This window comes from Lissotriton helveticus, chromosome 12 (genome assembly GCF_964261635.1).
Source record: "Lissotriton helveticus chromosome 12, aLisHel1.1, whole genome shotgun sequence".
NCBI lineage: Eukaryota > Metazoa > Chordata > Amphibia > Caudata > Salamandridae > Lissotriton > Lissotriton helveticus.
Window position 1 is genome coordinate 449496397 of NC_136073.1, and position 13947 is coordinate 449510343.

At 43.0% G+C, this 13947-nt stretch overlaps 1 protein-coding gene across 1 annotated transcript in view; it reads left to right on the forward strand.

Moving 5' to 3' along the window:
* The window catches only part of LOC144797740 (galanin receptor type 1-like), an 815702-nt gene that overhangs the window by 45621 nt on the left and 756134 nt on the right, over positions 1-13947 (forward strand). The gene's annotated exons all lie outside the window — the stretch shown is intronic.

The following is a 13947-nucleotide window of genomic DNA, read 5'->3' on the forward strand; positions in this document are numbered from 1 at the left end:
TCCGCACAATAGCGGGCAACTTCATCTGCATATCTGTTTCCTTGTGACACAAAATCTGTATTTTTAGTGTGAGCTGTACACTTGACCACTGCAATTTCAGCTGGTCCTTGCAATGCTTCTAACAGCAGTCGTACAAATTCCCCATTTCTGATTGGCGAACCAGAGGAGGTCATGTAACCCCTCTGAGACCACAATTGCCCGAAATCATGAACTACACCGAAACCATATTGGCTATCGGTATAGATGGTGACTCTCTTTTTGCTACCTACTATACAGGCACGTGTCAATGCAATGATTTCTGCTACCTGAGCGGAGTGTACTCCTTCCAGGCAAGCGGCTTCCACAACTCCAGTAATGGTGCAAACAGCATAAGCTGCTCTCAACCGACCAGTATCGTTTCTTAAACATGAGCCATCAACAAAGTAAATTTCATCAGGGTCGATCAATGGCTCATTCACAATATCTGGTCTGGGCTTCGTGCATAGTTCAGTCACATCTAGGCAATCGTGATCTTCACATTCTTCGCCTTCTATATCATTAGGAAGTGGCATCAATGTAGCAGGATTCAAGACCGAGCACCTCTTAAGGGTCACGTTCTCTGCAGCAAGAATAACTTGCTCATAGCGCGTGAGCCTACTATTGGTCAAGTGCTGCGTCTTGGTCCTTGTCATTAACAATTCTACAGAATGCGGTACATACACCACTAATTGATGTCCCATTACTATGTTCTCACACCTCTCAATGCTGACACCTGTTGCAGCAACGGATTTGAGACATCCGGGCAACGCTGCGGCTACCGGATCTAATGTAGCCGAAAAATATGCAACTGGTCTACGGGCATTTCCGTGTACTTGCACCAACACTGATAACGCACATCCTTCTCTTTCACAGCAGTATAATGAGAAAGTCCTCTCATAATCTGGCATTCCCAAAGCCGGAGCACGACACAAATCCTCTCTCAGTTGTAGGAACGCCATTAGGCACTCGTTGTCCCATGGTCCCGGATCACTCACCTCCTTGTGCGTCAGTTTCTGTAAAGGTTTTGCTTTCAGTGAAAAGTTAGCTATCCACTGTCGGCAGTAACCAACCATTCCTAAGAACATCCTAACTTCTCTCTGTGTCGTTGGCGCATTCATTTTCATGATGGCCTCTATCCTGTCTGGAGACACCTTGCGCTTCCCCTTCTCTATTCGGTGACCCAGATACTGTACTTCTGTCAGACAGTACTGTAATTTGTTCGGAGATACCTTATGTCCATTCTCAGATAAATGATTCAGTAAAGCAATGGTGTCTTCCTTACAAGCTTCCTCTGTTTCTGACGCAACAAGTAGGTCGTCTATGTACTGGACCAGAACCGAGTTCTGTGGCAATACCAGACTTTCAAGGTTCTTCTTCAACAGCTGACTGAAGATCGAAGGGCTATCTGTGAACCCTTGTGGAATTCGACACCATGTTAAGGCGCGATCTTCCATTTTAAATGCGAAAAGATACTGACTGTCCTCATCTAATGGGATGGAAAAGAAGGCTTGACAAAGGTCTATCACTGTAAACCACTCAGCTTGGAATGGTATTTAAAACAGTATCACTGATGGATTCGGTACCACTGGACAACATGAAACCACAATGTTGTTAATCTTTCGAAGGTCCTGAACTATTCTGAACTTCCCACTAGGTTTCTGCAAACCCATAATCGGGGAGTTACATGGACTACCCATGATTTCTTTCAGTATTCCCTGTTGAATCATTGAGTCAATCACTGGTTTTATTCCTGTAATCGTTTCCTGGGACAGTTTATACTGAGGCGTTCTTGGAAATTCAGCGTTTGGTTTTATCATGATCTTCACTGGTTCCACCCCTTTGATCAGTCCTATCTCTTCCCCAGTAAAATCCCATACTTCAGCTGAGACAGCATCTCTTAGGTCACAAGGAAGGTCTTCCACAGTCAGAGTAGGATACAGTTCTATACATGTTCTCTCATTGGCAATCTTAAAGGTAGCATCATCATCTGCGGTCTGTACCTCCACACCCTGAGGGGTGCAGTATATGGTGCAATTCAATTTGCACAACAAGTCCCTCCCTAACAGACATACAGGACTAGAATCACATACCACAAACTGATGTTCATTTGTGTAATTCCCTATTTTCACTGACACTGGTTCTGTCAAAGGACTAGTCATTCTTCTATTTGCGACTCCAACCACCTGAATTGTTTCCCCCGACATTGGTAGGTCAGGAACCACTGCTGATCTCAGAGTTGATCGAGTAGCTCCAGTATCCACCAAGAATGTCATCGGGCACCCTGCTACCTCTGCCTCAACAAATGGCCCTCTCTGATCTACTTCTAGAACTGCCCCGAGGGTACAGTCCTCTTCTCTGTTCACACGTTGACCGGTCATTGGGTCAATGTAATAACAATTTTCTTCTTCAATAAAAAGAGGCATTTGTTTATAGACTTTTCCCCCTGTCGCGATCTTTGGTGGCTGTGGAAACTGAGCTCGTGGAGCCGAAGTCCCCCCTTTGACCACCTTGCTTCCTGGGACTGTCGCCCTTTGAACTGGAACCTCCTGAACTTCCTGTTCTAATTCTAGTTCTCCACTTTCAGGGTTAAAGGGACACGCGCGTCTCCAATGTCCCACCTGGTGACACTGGTGGCACTTTGTCGTTTTCTTTAAAGTGGCAAAATCTATTCTAGGTCTCTGACTTTCTTCACTATCCTTGTTCTGACCATTCGACTTCCGTCCCATTGTCCCCGTTCCCTGTTTCTGCTGTCCGCCCTTTCCGGCTGACTGCATCTGTACCACCATCAGCTTCTCCTTCATTTTCTTTGTCTTGGAATCTATCTCATCGCTACAGTATCTGGCATACCTCAAAATTTCATCTAGTGGTTTGTTTTGCCAACAAATTAGATGTTGCTGAATCATCAAACAAATATCAGGTCTCAACCCCAAAACAAACTTTGACACAAACTGTCCTATATCTTTGGGATCCATTACATCGAGTCCACTGTATTGTTTGAATGTTTTCAACAACCTTTCATAGAACTCATGAACTGTCTCCTTTGGTTCTTGTCTTGTTCGGTCTATTTTTACCCAATCTATGTCCTGGGGTGGTACCTTATCTTTCAGCCAAGTTATTACCCTTTCATACTTTTGCATGACAATTTCAGACGGTCCATTTGTCTGAGCATCCCTCACTGGTTCAGTAGTTGGCCATTCAACACTAGTCTTGCACGATGTCCACAAGTCAGATGGGACCACAATGTCAAACAAAGTGTTCAAATCAATCCACAATACTTTCGAGATCTTTACAAACCTTTCTACCTGCTTATACCACTCTACTGGATTGTCCCTTAACTTCGGAAATGAGTTGGTAAATGCAGCTAAATCTCCTCTACTCCAGGGCACATGTACATAATTCCCATTTGATATTTCTCTCAAAGGGAATGCCTCCATCTGCATCACCCTTCCTTCCGGAGACATCACACTCATGCTCCGTCTGACAGTGCCCCTTTTGGACCACCTCTCTTCCCATTTGTCCAGATCCCTCCACGCTCTTATTCCTGCTATCAGTTCCCTTATGTGTGTTTTCAATCCGGTTGTCCTTTTTTCATCTAAATCCTGATCTGAGTATTGTAACCTATGGTTACTCTGTAGGGTCTTTGTTCTGGACAAATCTACCGTATACCTGTCTGCCAATTCAGACAGTTTCTCATGGGTTGCTCTTGCCTTCCGAGTAACATCTTTTGCTATGAACAGCAGCTCATCTTGCTCTTATAACTCAATCCTTTCTAATGGCAACGTACCATCTATAATCTCATCCAAATCAGATTTTAAACTGGTGACATCAAGTCTTTTCGCCTTTATTGTAGCTTTCAGTACGCTAGCTCTAGGGGGTCCATTCACATCTTTCCCATCCCAGCTCCGAGTCCTACGTCTGGGCTCAGGTGAGTTACGTGGAGTCCTCCCATGCTCCCACCCCTCCAGGTCCCATGCTGTTCCGTCCTCTCTAGGTGGATGATGAAACACTCCATTGTGCCTCATAGTCCCACCTTCCCCTTCATGCCTGGATTCTCTGGGTTCATGGTAAGACATTCCATTACTCCCCCTTTCTTCACAATTGGTCTGTGACCTCTGATCACCCGATGTATGGCAAGATCTTTCATTGTTCCCCCTATTCCAGTGTTGCACATTCTCCCCCGGCGCGTGATGAGTGCACCTAAACCTATCTCTGTATGCTAGTACCATTTGGTCTCCACCCTTTTCAAAGAGCCGAGACATCTCTTCACACTCCATGCTTCTACCATCTCGCTCCTGCTGGTCCCTCCCATCATTAGGACGTATTACTCCTCTGTTCTCCTGGCTTTGACCCTCACGTCCCTGACTGCTTTCGCTAGCCCCGCAGTGAGATACTGTCCCATTGCCTCGATTTCCCCACTCAGCTTCTGCTCTTGATCTACTGCTCTGCGTTTCTGCGGACCCATCCCATTCTCTCAAGTCGACTCTTAACTCTTTAAAGGATTTCGGACGTGGTCCCCTTAGGTCCATCAGTCCTCTTTGACCCCCCTGCTCTGTTGCTGGACTCACTGTTGAATCGAATGGGGTGTTCCACGTTACCAGTCCTGGCAATTGCTTCCAGGCATTTGTCGTGTTATTCCTCCTTTCCATCTCAACCTTCTCTCTGTCTAACCGTATCTGTTCTTCCTCTCTCCCATTCTCTGGGTTGTAAATCGATACTATGGGTCCTATGGTAACGGGTACTTGGAGAGCATCTGGCAATCTGCAAGGTTCCGCCCTCTCTGCGGTTGGCGTTTTCTGTACCACAAACCTTCCGACTACACTCTGTGCGGTACTATGTTGAGGTGTCTCCCCACCTTTGATAGGTGTCCATTCCGATATAGGAAGTGGTACATACCCCTCTATGGCAGCCCCATCTTCCCTTGCGAGTCCTCTACTTTCTATCTCCCCAACTCTCGGAGGCGGTCTATCTATCAATAATCTATTTATCAAGTTGTCCTCCGAGTCGCTCTCCTCATCTTCTTCCATGAGTGTCTTTTCACCTGCCACCTCTCTCACTGTGTACAACTTATCCACCTCAATAGTCTGTACCCTCCACCTCTTGGCGTCCTCATCCCATTTGGAATCTCTCACTGCTCTTACTGATCGCGTCAGCCTTTCTTGACGCCTATTCAGATTCCTATCGTGCGCCGCCCTTATCCATGCGTTAAGGGCCTCAAACTGGGTCGGTCTAGGCGGAGGTTTCAATGCAGACATGGTTGCTTTTAGCCGATGTAACACCTCTAACTTAAACGTCCCATACTTTGGGAACGACATTTCCTCATTCCCTTCTGTAAGCTTGTTCCAATCCCCAATCCATAATATAGTGTGTAGCCCAACATTCGCTGCCATATAATGAGCTGGTGTACCCTCCGGCGGTGCCTCCTGCCCGTAAAAAGACTCTCTCCTTTTTTTTTTTAAAATATCCTTCAAGCATTTAAAACACTTCATTTTCAATCTACTAGTTTCTGTTTTCTCCGGTTTGTTTACTTCCTGATGACAATCCACCAATCTCAGCTCGGTTCTCGCCAACTGGCCTATCAGAACGCGACTTCTCACTGACGTCGCACCAGCCGCCCAATCCCGTCGCGGCTCTTGCCGACGTCACACCAACCGTCCTATCGCGTCGCGGCTCTTCACTATCCACCCTATCTCAGCGCGGCTCTTGCCGACGTCACTCGTCCCCCTTTGCAGCAGTTCCCCTCCTTTTTCAGCTCGTCTCCGCGTTTATGCATGCGTCCCATTCATACTTCGAAAAATGATTACTTCCGTCCAAGCGATCACTTTTCTTTGACTGTACGCCCACAGTCAATCTGTAATTGTCACCTTAACTGGCGAAATGTCTTTCCGTTTACGTCCAGACAATCGCCTTCTCTGATAGGTTACTTACACACAGTAACTTTCGACCAGCGTCCGTTACTCACACACTCACTCTTGCACTCCCCCTATCTCGGTTCTGCGGCGGTCAATGGTACCTCATGACCTCCTTACTCTGGTCGACAATTACTCTGGATGTTCGATACACCCGAACCACTTAAGCTCTACCCCGAACTTAAGATTTTTCAAGGTTGCGCGCTCACAACCTTCTCACACTCACGCTACAGGCATTCAACTCCGCAAGACATTACAATACAAATACAACACAAAACACCGCAATCTGTTCACGCATGACCCTTGTTATACTCACTCTCCTCCGATACTGCTGCTTTTCTCCCACCGTCAGCACCCTCTTCGGCACGCGATTCTTCCGCTGCTCATCTCTCGATGTCTAGCTCTAGGGGCCTTGGGGTAAGCTAACGTAGTCTAGATTACCTTCCTCAAGAAGATAACCATCCTACTCTGCTACCAACTGTTAACGCGGGGTTTCTGGTCTCTAGTTACCTCACCAGATCCCTAATCATGTCGACTGAATCTTTGGTACCTGTCATTGAGTAAAAGACAATCTACTACTAGGTTAGTCAATTAGGAACTTAAACCACTCTAAAGAACCACTTACCACTGGGAAAGGTTAAAAAGTTTTAATTCAAAGTCAAAAGTATCTGGAGATACAAACATCTCAGAATAAGATTCAAAAGGTATACAGGTATTAATACAAAAAGGTACTCTCTAAATTTTCTCAATCGGCAAAAGGAAATTATCAAAACTATCTCAAAAAACATAAGTGTTGCAAGAATCGCTGTGAGTTGCAACCTGAGAGTCATTTACAGAAAGGAAAAGTACAAGTTAAATCTGTCCCTACACTAGACTAAGTGACATCCCTACTTAACAAGATCTTTACCTAAAAAGGTGTCAGCAGTGGTGACTTCCAAAGAAGATCACACACTTCCCTTAGTCTTTGTTTCCAAATTGAAGTCTGTTAGTTCTCTATCTGCCTACCCATCCGCTCTCTTAGGCTCCTCAGATCATCTGCTCTAACTCCACCCCGGGGTGCTATCCCTAATACCAAATCACATTTCCAATAGGAACGCCCATGTCGACGCCTCTCACGTGGTGCAGTTTTGAGCGGCAAATTCCGTCCTGGTGCTCCTCTGGACTCTTCATTAAAGTTGACCTTGCTGCCCAGGCTTCTCTCCGTCCAAGCGGTACCCCCTAAAATTCCTCAAGACTCCTACAGGCCTGTGCCTGGCACTTCTGAACAAGGGCCTATTCATTATTTCTGATTTAAGTTCCCCTTGCACCTGCAAACAGACACTCTCTCGGTAGGCCCCAAATTCCAATCTCTACCATATCTAAGAGTCATAAACCATCTTGTACAGACCTATCGTTCGTGCTCTGTGCGACTTCTCCTTAACGAGCTCTGGCAGATCAAAGAAGCAACTTTCTCTATTCAGGCCTACTAAAATTACATGAAACGGGCCTCTGCAATAAGCACATTTAATTTCTTTGTTTAAACGATATTTAACTAACACACATATACTAAAATATAACACATCTATGTAAAACATATATTTCAATACTATGCCTAATAATACATTTGCACTCAAATGACATTAGAATCCACGTCACTAAAAGTGTAGCAGCATCTTTCGTTTCCTGTGAAATGCCATGTGGCCTACACATTTTCATGGTTTGCAGAATTACATTTCGTTTTCACTTAGTCATCTAACGTGTGACTCCAACATCATTTTAACATTTCTACAACCTCTACATTAGTTTTCCACACTTATATATGCATCTATTCTAATTAAAACAAACACTCATATTTTTTCACTATATAAGTTGACACTCTTGTGCAATACAATTTAAACTAACACTACGTGCTTGTAAATATGGTGTACTTATACATTTTTCAGATTTGTGCTCTCTCACTAGGATTGGTCTAGATCCCCCAACGGTTGACATCGCCTCTACGATAGGAGAGGTGATCATGTCTCAAGACTGCCGCCGGTTAAAATTGGCAGTGATCTTAGAGGACAAAGATCTTCTAAAGCAGATTAAGTCAACCACGGAAGAGACTCTAGCACTGATGGGTTTTTTTAGAGACAAATTGCAATGGTCCCTCAGATCTTATGAAGGCTCATGAGGATCATTATGCTAAATTGAAGCTACTATTTACAAAAATTGAAAGCCGCATAAGCCCCTTCTCGAAAAATAGGCTGAGGGCTATAATGAGGAATGTGGAGTTGCGTTCCGGCACCTCTCAAATTCAATTAGGTTGGGAGTCCCCTAGAGGTGAAATCACCAAGGGCAAATTACAAGAAAGTCCAACTAAAGGTGAAAAAAGATTTTGATGAAGACAGATGGGCTAGCCTAGCTAATGCCAGTAATGGGAAGAACTGGACTCAATTTTGGCAATTGGCCAAATGAGGTAGCAGTCCGACTGGAACTTCACTAGTTAATAACGTTCCTCCCAAAATCTGGGTCCAGCATTTCGAAGGCCAATTATCTTGCCCTCATAGTTTATGTACTAAGTAACCTGAGGTTAATACTGAGGCAGTTTTACTATCTAGCAAAGGAGAGATTGATAGAGTGTTAGACGGGGTCCCTGCAGGGAGGGCGCCTGGTCCAGATTGCATTCCAGTCAACCTGTATAAAAAGGATAGGAAGACCTGGATTGAATATATTTTTATCATCGTAAATGCTATAGCCAGTGGTGCGCCAATAACTGAAACTTGGCGAGGGGCTGAAATTATTCCCATATATAAAAAGGGAGACTGTGCCAGTCCCAGCAGTTATAGGCCGATAAGCCTAATAGATACCTTACAAAAGTAGTTGTGAGACTTGTGCTAGGTAGAGTTAATGAATGGATTATAGACCAGGTTGTCTTATCTACCTATCAAGCGGGTTTTCAACCCCACGTCAGCACCATTGACCAAGTTTTTAGATTTTTGATGATCTATTGGTCCACAGTGATTTTAGCAGGGGGAACCCTCTATGCATCATTTGTTGATTTCAAATCGGCATTTGATTTAGTACCCCGCCATAGGCTGGGGGACTTGTTAAAGGTGGACGGGATGCCCAAAGAAATCCTTGGCTTCATTATTTAACTGCATGAGGCAAATTATGCTCCACTAAGGTGGGGGCAGCAGGATGAATTAACTGATTCCTTCCCAGTTAATAAGGGTGTGCGGCAAGGGTGCATCCTTGCCCCCACCCTATTCTCCCTATATATAAATAAGGTCATCACATATTATTCCAATTTCACCCGATGCACCATTTCTTGGCGGTTCAAGGGTACCATTATTAATGTTTGCAGACGACACGTTAATTCTATCCAAAACCCAGTCGGGTCTGCAACGTGCCCTTGGTCGATTTGTAGTTTTCTGCAATGACCATGAGCTTGTGGTAAACGTCGATAACAACCAAGTTCATGGTATTGCATAGGTACAAATGTGTCAAGGGTTGGGTAGTATTGGATAACGCACTATTGTAACAGACCGATACATTTACCAACCTAGGAGTAACTATAGGTAGGAAGATAAATTGGGTTTCCCAATTAGATGTCTTAGTTCTCAGGCGTAATCAGTTGGCTGGAGCCCTAATAAAGGAACATCGACTGTCACATACAAAACCTATAGGGCCAGCAGTAGCTATCTATAATGGGAAAATTAAAGCTTCCATTATTTACGGTGCCGATCTCTGGGGAGGTTCGAAAATCTATTACCCCTAGTACAAGCACAAAATAAATTCCTGTGATATCTGACTGCCCTCCCACAATCTACACCTATGAAGCCTTTGCTCTTAGATTTGGGCTGTACCACCCTTGATGAGATCGCAGGTTTTAGACCCCTAGCTTATTGGAGGAGGCTTTGGACCACCCCAGAATTGGCACCGTATGCTAGTGCATTAATGCACATCAGGAGTGCTGATTTATCTTCTAAAATTAAATGGCTGCAGAAGATCAAGTACAATCTGAAGAAAATGTGGCTTAGTCACTTGTGGGACGACCCAATAGAAAACACTTTTCTCACTAAAAATGATTTTAAAGTGCTCTATTGGGATATGATTACTAGAAAGACCCTGTCAGTGGTGGGTAGTACCTCGCTTACAGGTATCTTCTTAGATCAAAAGTTTGCAACAAAAGCAGAACCATACTGGAATTTGATCACAAAAACTAGTGATAGGAAATGATATCACCAATTCCAAGTGGGTATTCTTCCCCTAAGATATTTCGTTGCTAAATGGAAAAAGACCATGAATGTCAATTGCCCTTTTTGTTATACCCAGGAAGAGTCAATAACTCACGTACTCTTCGTCTGTCCGGCTTATAAAGGCCCCTGTTGTAGGTGGCTTAAGCCATTGTGTTCCAATCTTGGCACTAGATATTGTATTACAGCCATGCACATCCTGATAACGAACACGCGTGCACACATTGTTTTTGCCATGGCGAAATTCTTGAGTTGGTCCTCAGCACTGAGGAGGAAAAAATTGGAGGCTGTTGGGGAATTAAATTTAGTGCCTGAGTGTCTAATGTAAATTGGCCTTCCCCCAGAGACTAATTGTAGGGAAACCTTATATCTGATTGATTTTATTTATTTTAACTATTATCGATTAGTTAGGACTTCGATAATGTTTGGTATTATTTTGTATGAAATGTATGTTTTTAGGGTGTAACCCCTTTTATTGACACTTTTATGTATGTATTGTGTCTTTTATGATTGTAAATTATCGAATAAAGACTAACTGATGATGATGATGAAATACACTAGTCACTTTATGAATTCGATGAATAAAATTAGAATGTAATCCAATAAGTGTTGGGTATTGAGAACAAAAGCTAAAAAGTACTTTACAGTGAAAGGTTCACATACACATTGCCTGAGACCATAAGAACACGTGTCTATTCAAATCTAAACAGTCAATGCCTGATGTAATAGATCGTAAGACACATACTGAGAAAATTGGAACAACACATAATAAGAATTCTCCCGTAATCGGGACTCACTATTCCTAACTCACACTTTAAAGTAAACAAAATGAATCTACTTGGTTGCCTCAATTTATAAATGATGGATTATTGTATTTATCAAATCTTCATTTTAAGAATAGAATTGATTCCTGTCTAGTCGGTCTTCACTTGTATTATGGGTAATTGCACTAGCACTTTAAAAGAGACACTCTGGGCTCCAGGACTCTATGGTCCAGTAGAAGGCTGGGAGCCAAAACGCGTAGACCGTCTTCTACCGTTCATGTTTGCACTAAAAAAGCACTGTTTTGGGGAAATACTTAACAGTTGTGGTGCTGTGATCCTTCGCCGAAGCTCCAGGATTGGGAAGGTGGCTTGGAGGAATATCGAATATATATATATATATATATATATATATATATATATATATATATATATATATATATATATATATATATATATATATATATATATATATATATATATATTTATATATTTAAAGCAAAGTAAGCCAATTATTGTAAGATTTGTGGAAACATAATGTCTCATACAGCACAAGACGACTTCAGGGTGCTTCATGACAGAGCTTTCGAAGACTAGTAGCAGCCACCATTGTCATATTTGGAATTGTGATATATATATCCACAGTTCCGGCGTGTTTCCTAGCAGCAGCCTAAATGCCGGTGGTGCTTGGAATGCAGCGTTTCACTGAGCGCTGTGTAAAATTGTAAAAATGGCTTCTCAACGTATGAAGAAGAAACCCCCAGCACTCCAAGCTGTTGAGTAACTTTTATTGTTACTTAGCCACAAGCATTAGCGCCAACACATTGGTCACGGACATTTAGAATTGTGATTTATGTATGTGTGTGTGTATGTGTGTCTGGGTGTGTGTATATGTGTGTGTCTCATGCAGCACAAGACAACTTTACGGTGCTTCGTGACATAGCTTTCGAAGAAAAGTAGCAGGCGTAATGGGTAAATTGTAAACACTTTCTTGAAAAGCTCCTGCTGAAGTGCCTTTCAGAACCATGCAGGCGGTTACTGGTCCTCAGGGAAGGAAGTCAGCATTTCCGAGCAATAGGATGTGTTTTGGAAGACACTGGCTACCATATTATGCTTGTTGATGTAGAGTTCTATTAAAGGATTACTACTTGTTGATCGCGAGCTCTTGAATATTTCAGAACGTCTGCGTATGACTAAGCTGTGAAACTCCCATCTCCACAATTGTTTCTTTGTTTCCCCATCGACATACTTACTTTTGAACTAGTCGCCAGCAGATGTGAATAGTCAACAGAGAAACCTGAATTCTATATCACTGTCAAATAGCCAAATTACTGAAGCTGGGGCATAGAGCTGCTTGATATGGGTGTGTTCTTATTTTTATTACAGGTTTATTCAAAACAGGTGAATGCCATAATACTTGGTTAGCACAACCTTTTCAGCTAAATTAAGTTTTCTAGATATTAATAGTTTATCGCAAGGAATAAACCAGATTGGAAAACTGTGCTATTCCAGTCGAGACAAGCATCTTTTATGTGAACATAAGAGTAGTTGAAATTAGCTTTCACACTACGTAGATCTGCTAGAATGTTTTCTATATATTGCTTCTTTAGTAGAAATCTGCTTAGATAAGCATGACTAACTATGAAATTTACGCAGCAAAACTCCAGGGTGAGAGCATTACAGATGGCTGCTTTCATCCATAGAGGGCGAAGGACAGATTAACAAGTGAGCCTGTGTTTTAGTCACAACAGATTAGGGTTGACAGTCAGTCAGCATGACAGAGAAGCGTGGGAGGGATACAGAATTTATTGAACATGGGTAGAATGACCCAGAAGGTCGGCTAGAGCTTTGTGTGGATATTAGCCAGAATACAACAATTTCTGAGCTCTCAGTTGTGTATGGTGTATGGCACAGCATTGTACAAGGAGAGGTGCTGGAATCAGAGCTTAATTTGAGCTGGTGGTTTTTGGTGCTAGGCACCAGCACTTAATCATCAACACTGGTGCTTATAGCATGAACTCACCTCAAAGGTATTGGAGCACTTTTCATGAGCACCAGTTAAGGACACATTCTTTTTTTGTAAGCACCTGGAGATTAAGTGATTTACCCAGAATAACAGGATGGTGAGCCTATGCCGAGACTCGTACCTGGTTCTCCAGGACCAAAGTCAGCAGCTCTGGCCATTATGCCACACCTTCTCCCCACTCGTAAGGTTTCATGGTAAGTAGTAAGTTTGGTTATAGACTGAGCTCATAGGACCAAAGAAATGGTGCAAGTTGCCTCCTGACGAGAGCCTCGCTACATATTTTTTTCACAAATTAACCACTGACTGGAATACCCAGAGGAACCCCTGTACTTTTTCCCTCTCCATCTGTAATAAGGGCTGGCAGGCAGTGCAAAGTTGGAGAGCAAGTAGCGCAAACACTGGTAAAGTTACGCCACATCCTGCAGAACCAGGTTCTGACCTCCTATGCAGTAATTGCCTATGTCAAGTAACAGGACAACCTATTCATGACATGTAATAGATTTCCCTATTCAAAACGTCTACCGGTCACACAATAGCCAACCAAACCAAGATGGCGATTGATCACATGATAGCAAACTGATCCAAAAAGGATAGTGATAACGTGACAGGCAATCAAAGCAAGATGGCTGTCCCATGAGAGACAGCATGGACTCTTCCATCCCAAAATGGACACTCCCACGCATTAATACAGCTAAATTTGTAATTTTTTATTGTGTTTCCACCTTTCTCTTGTAACGTAACTAGCTCTATTGTACAGCGCTCTGACACCTTCGGGCAATGTCCGCGCTTTGAAAAAATGCATAAAATGAAAAATAAGTAAATTCACTTTATTAGGAACATAAAAACCAACTTTTGACTCTGTTCTGAGAATTTGCAACTCGTGTTATTAGTAGCTCAAAGCACTGCCTGATTAATTGTTTGTGGTTTGTTCTGGACTGTGTGAATTACCAATCATTTAAGATTTTTGGGAAAGGTTACGGGAGGCAGGTTCTTTCGTGACACCAGGGTGTATACATCTT